General features: G+C 41.8%; 1 protein-coding gene across 5 annotated transcripts in view; it reads right to left on the minus strand.

Moving 5' to 3' along the window:
- col16a1 (collagen, type XVI, alpha 1) overlaps positions 1-5,481 on the minus strand; it is an 84,362-nt gene extending 78,881 nt beyond the window's left edge. For 3 of the 5 annotated variants that reach the window (XM_042506502.1, XM_042506504.1, XM_042506499.1), the window contains exon 1: positions 4,655-4,904. The gene's annotated coding sequence lies outside the window, so the exon portion shown is untranslated. Of the gene's footprint in view, positions 1-4,654; positions 4,905-5,229; positions 5,297-5,396 lie in introns of those variants that run through there. The other 2 variants (XM_042506500.1, XM_042506501.1) reach the window with 2 other exon arrangements.
- Between the last annotated feature and the right edge of the window lie 519 nt (positions 5,482-6,000).

Here is a 6,000-nt window from a genome sequence, read left to right on the forward strand (position 1 = left end):
CAATACAGAAAGGAAAACAATGACATATTTGAAAGTCTTCCAGCACTAAAAGCCTGAAGACAAGTGCTGGCAGACAGTGGTGGTGACCAATATCCACAATCACAACACAGGCCTCATCATTTCAGCTTGGATGTGTCATTTTCACAACAATGAATCTGCCTAAAAGATGCAGACCGAGTTCTGAATCATTTTGGTACCAGGTGTAGACCTTTTGCCTATTTTCTATTTCCAGTAGAGCTACCAGTTCCAGTACTTTTCATGACATGAATACACTGACAAAAAAGACACTGATATTGTCCCTTATGACAATGAAGGTAATTTCAGCTCAATGCTTAGCAATATTTGTTGTCACACATTTCATCATCATTGCCAGTGCTTACAGATGGAACAACAGCCCCAACACAAGCCTGTTTGGAGGAACACACTCTGACAGAGTTAAATGAAACATGTCCTCTCTATGGCCCGACAAGAGAATTGCTTATTAGCCACCCAGACACGGATGATTAAATAACAGTGAACCAGTAGCCCAGTGTTTAGACTCCTTTCCATCTGTTTAAATTGGAGAACTCTGCATAAATCTGTCAGTCATGTAATATTTGAGGGTTCACTGCCTTTTCAGCTGTCTCTCCCAGAATTCTGTTGCAAGAAGATTGATGGACGGCTCACTCCCGGGTGTCTGCTTCCAATCTACCCTGCTCTATCTCACACATACAAACACATAAACCGTAAATACTGGTTTGGGTGCTGGGCAGTGAAAACAACATTGTGATCTGACTGTGGGGGTCATGACCCTGAATGAATCCTCCAGAGAAAGCCCTCTCTCAGCAGGGGGTGTGTAGGAAAGTCCACTAAACGTTGACTGGAATGCAGCCATAAAACAGAGGGGCTGCATAATGAGTAGACAGTTAGACATGCGTGCATACATTGACATACATTCATATACAGTACAACATCTGCGCAACAGAAGGCAAAGGGTGACAGAGGTACGAAAGTGCAGTCAGAAAGACACAAGAAGTCTGTCAGACAGACATGAATTTTGGCTTCCACACAATGACACAGGCCATTGGAAAACCATGTACTATTGGAGTAAGCAGAAGCAAGCACCCAAGAAGGCAAATGCTTTTGTATACAAAATCCTGAAAATACAACTGTTAGCTTTTAGTTCTGAGATGGGTTTATTCTTACTATAAAATAATTAAAATGATTGTTGGATAGTTGACAGCCCTGCAACCACAAGAAGAATAGAAGTCTACAGTCAGACAAATTCATGGTTTCCACATAATCATGAGCATGACCTAAATTACATCATCTGCCCAAGTCTGCAAGGGTCAGTGTGGACTCCTTCTGAGTGATTCAATGTGAGTCTGGAGCTGTACGTGTCCATCCTGGAGTATGACCAAGGCTTTAGGGAAAGCGAGCACTAGGGCTTGACTCAGAATTATGCCACTTGAATCAAATTCAGCTGTTATAGATGAATATTTGACAATTGGTTTTGTTTTTCACACAAAGTTTTAAAGTTTGAATGGGCTCCATGAAACATTCAGTGCAGCAGCATAGACTTTATATAACAGCAGTATTTATGTTATATAGAAAACAAGCTAACAGCGTTAACAATGGGTCGCTAATGTGCAACCATGTTTTGCCCACACTCTAGAAAAGCCAGAGACTGTATTGTATTAACTTGCCATGAGCTGTAAATTCACCATTCCTCACTTTACAGTGTAGTCTCTCTCTCTCTCCCTCCAAGCCATTGTCTGCATGTCTGCAGCGGCATAGAGTAGCGCAAAAGGGCACTCACTCCACACCAAAATCTGGGGACCAAAAAGTCCCTAGAAGTACACTGCACAGACAAAAACCCTTTTGACTTGAAGAAAGCTCAGCCAACGGAGGGTTTCGAAGTGATTATGTGAGTGACCAACTTTCAAGAGGCAGTCCTAGTAAGCACTACAATAGGGGGAAAATGCTGTGGATTGTTTGTGTTTCTTTAAATCAATCACAATTGTCCTGGGTGGTGCTGAGCCCTGGATGCAGCAATGATGTCTAGTCAAGTCGTTTAGGTATCGTGTAACTTTTTGGGACTGTTTAACGGCTCGGTTGGGTGTTGGGTGATACGGGATCATATTTAGGTACTGTTTTAATATATAGGATATATAGATACAGGATAAGAAATAACTTTGACCTGTTTATGGTGCAGTCATAAGGATTCATCCTCTGGGGAACTATTTGTTAAATAAATTCAGAGAAATCCATTAAATAGCTGTTGAGATGTTTCAGTCTGAAGCAAAGTGATGGACCGACAGGCCAACATAGCCATCTAAAGAGCCATGCTGCTAGCATGGCAAAAAAAAGAGAATGATGGATGTTGACATCAGTCAATATGCTGCCATCTTTTCAGTCACGCCTGGAGTTCTTTTTGCCAGATAGGACATATCAGAGCATTTCTGTTGAATGTTTTTTGACATTCAGAAGCTTCACTTTACAGTAATTCTGATATGTCATCATAAACATAACAATACAGCAACATTGGCTCCTGGAACTTTAAATGTGCTTCAGGCCAAACCTGAGAGTGCATTGCAGGCCTGTTACAAAGGGGAACTCTGCATGAATAAAAGTAACAAAAGATGCCCCGAGGCTTTGATAGACACTCCAGATATCCACTGACTGGGAGCAATAGGTACTTACAAACTAGCAAGGGCATCATCCAAAGCTGTATGACACACTAAAGGTAGACTGAGGCAAGTTTTTACTAGTCTTACATACTGGGCTGTGTTCAACCCACTTGGAAATTTGTGAATGAGAAACAAGCCAGCATAGTCACAGATGGTGAACAAATAGGAGGAGCGTTAAATCATAGAGCCCTCCCTCGGCTCAAAGCTCCACTTCCATGGACAGTTTTGTTCCACGTACAAAAGTAATCATGTAAAGTGACGCCTACTCTGATGGCGTAGTGGTTGGCCTTAAGTCCATGCTCTGCATGGTTGAGTCATCCTTCAGCAGGCGGATGACCTGCTGAAAGCTGCCATTTCTGATAGCTTAATGTTCACTTCACTGTTGCCCTGAATAAGCAAAAAGTCAAGTGGATGATACAGTCAGCTGCAGGCCCACAGCAAAGGATACAATTGGAAGTAATAAATGAAAGAGATGCTGCAAGGCCCGCAGCTAAACTGTGCAGCCTGCTGCAGGTTAAGTGGGCAACACTTAATGTGTAGTAAAATTCAAGGACACTAATTTGTAATGTTTGCAGGACTACATTCCCCAGGGTCTGAAGAGTGAGTAGAACCTGTTAATGCAGGGCTACAGAGTCCCAGGAGATACTGAACCATACAAGGGTTTCCAAGCTTTTTAGATTGTTTTTTGTCGACATGAGCCTCAAAGGAAAGATATCTGTTGTTTACGGAGGGTGAAGAGGTAACACAATGAGGAGACTGACACCTGTGATCAGAAAAATAGAACAGATTTTCTCTCTGGTGAATTAAATATAAGCAACATTGAGCTGTTCTTCATTCTGCAGGGGAGGGGGGACTCCCAGAAAACGTTCAAGACAGGCTGCAAAAACCAGCAAACAGGGGATGCCTGAGTAATGAGAAAAACAGATGCGACTGTGGCATTCAAGCCTCTTCCTCAGCATGTACTTTTTCCCCCCTAGGTAAAGTTAGAGGCAAGATTGTGGACACTGATCTCAAATCAGTGCAGTGTGAAGGCTCAGACATTACTCAGCGTGAATGATATGCATGTAGCAGATCCAAAGACGGTGCTGCTCTGAGGCTTTTCCGTGCCACAAGGGGTTTGGATGCAAGCCTAGAGGATCTACAGTAACAAGTCAGCTCATAATGTGTTGTATTAACAGGGTTTTTCCTGGCTCCAAACTGGGTGGTGGTAGTAGGCAGCGTGGCGATTTTTTTTTTTTTTTTTTTTTTTTTCAGTTTCATAACATATTCAGTTCATGCCAGTTAAGCACAGTTTCAGATACTTCAGGCTTATCAGTTTATAACCACTCAAAAAGATGGTGAAAATGCATCCTTTCTGTAACTATAGTTTATTTATTAGATCCAGGAAGATAAATAAAAAGTGATTTAACACTAAAAGGGTCAGAATTCTGCCTACTAAACAGAACCTACTAAAATTTTTACATTATTTAGGTGGAGGCTCCAAATAAGCCCAGTGCAGTTTCTGTCTCTCTCTGCAATGCATGTCTTTGTCATTCTTGTGATTTTTAAAATTTTTATTATTATTTTTGCAAAAATATGACCAAAAAAAAAAGTTAAAAACTCCGTCAAAGCACTTGGTGTCAAGATCTGAGAGTTATGGGCTAACATACATTTTCACCTTGATATGGGCGCTCAAAGACACAGTGTTACAGCTGTAAAAGACTACCATGCTTATGTTTTACCTCCTGAAATCAATTTTCTTTAGCATCACGTCAAGAATCCCCCATGCATGATATGCTCAATAGTGACTCAACAGTTAGTTTGTGGTATTGGGTCATCTACTGTGTGATATTCCCATGCGATGCTGCAAAAGTTTCAGAATAAAGTTCACTGCCGTAATCTTAAAAACTACAGCCTAACCACATTTGCTGCGACGTTTCTTTAAAACTTTTTAAAACTTGCAAAGAACATTTCAACTATCGCTAACACGTCCATAAAAGCCATACCTTCAACTATTGATGAATCCACAAATTTGCGACCACATTAATCCGGAAATAAACGCCTGTATGTATCCAGGGGAATCTTGAGGGGCGATGCAGATGCAATTCAAATGTAATCCAGTGTGCCTTTTGTCCCGATGACTTTTTTTTCTGGAGTCTTCCTCCACAGAGAAAGGAGAGAAGAAAAAAGTTACTGCACGATTGTCCGTGTCTAACTTTTCCCCTCCCCTCTTTCTCTCCCGTTGCTGCACAATCCAAATCCCAAATGTCTCTCTCCCCCCTCTATCCCCCCCTCCCCCTTTGCTTTCGTTCTCTCCTTCCTTTTTTTCTTTCCTAGTCTCAAACTCTTCCCCCTGCCTATCTCTTCCTGTCTCTTTTCAACAACCTCTCTCTCTGTCTCTCCCTCTTTATGGGAGATCCCTCAGTGAAACGTGTGGTGACATCACCTTGTCCACAGTGCTGGAAAATGAGCCTGGGGCATCTCTCTAATCTCTCTACCAGGCCTCTACCCTCTCTGTACCCTCCACCCTCCAGTACCATCCCCCACCATCACCCCCACCTCCGCATCCTCCCCCACTCACCTCTCACTGTTTGATTCATGGCTTACTGGAGGGTGAGGAAAACTTCCACTCCATCTGGGTTAAAGCACTGTATTAAGACAAGAAATACAGATAATGGCAGCACGACTGGCACATTATTGAGAAGAATTTATACCATTAAAATTAATGAACTTGCTTATCATACTTACCTTTGATTGACGGTCAGGTCCACTGCTTCCATATTGTTTTATCACTGAGTTTTATTGCATCCAATCCATAAAGTGGCCTCGGTTGCAGCCCCTGACCATTGAGAAACACTCGTCTTAATAGCCACATAAATTCTGCCTTTATTGTCAGTAAGCAAATAGTTCAGGAGGAGAATAAATATCACTTTGGCATTTGATTTATGTGTGTCTACCCTTCTGCAGTGGCTGAATAGGTGCTAAAGATATATATTATGCTCAATATATATTTATCTCCTTTGTTCAGAGGTCAGTTTCCCTATCAAGCTGTTATCTTACCTCATCAGTTTTAACCTCTAGCTCAGAGAAAGAAAAAAAAGTTCAAACGGCATGATAAGGGAAGCCCCGACATCTTGGTGAAGTGTATGACAAAAACAAGACTTTTCCATTTCCAATTACTTTTGCAGCTGTCTGGTAATGCTGCAACCTTTTGAACTACTACCCAGATGTGACTTTTTGAAACAAAAATATTGGCAGAAACAAAGCAACTTGGCCCCTGTCTGTGGGACATCTAGACAAGTGTTAGTGTGCTGGTGGAACATTAATATGGAAGCAAAGAAAGGCTGTGATA

The sequence above is a fragment of the Plectropomus leopardus genome, chromosome 18 (assembly GCF_008729295.1).
Source record: "Plectropomus leopardus isolate mb chromosome 18, YSFRI_Pleo_2.0, whole genome shotgun sequence".
NCBI lineage: Eukaryota > Metazoa > Chordata > Actinopteri > Perciformes > Serranidae > Plectropomus > Plectropomus leopardus.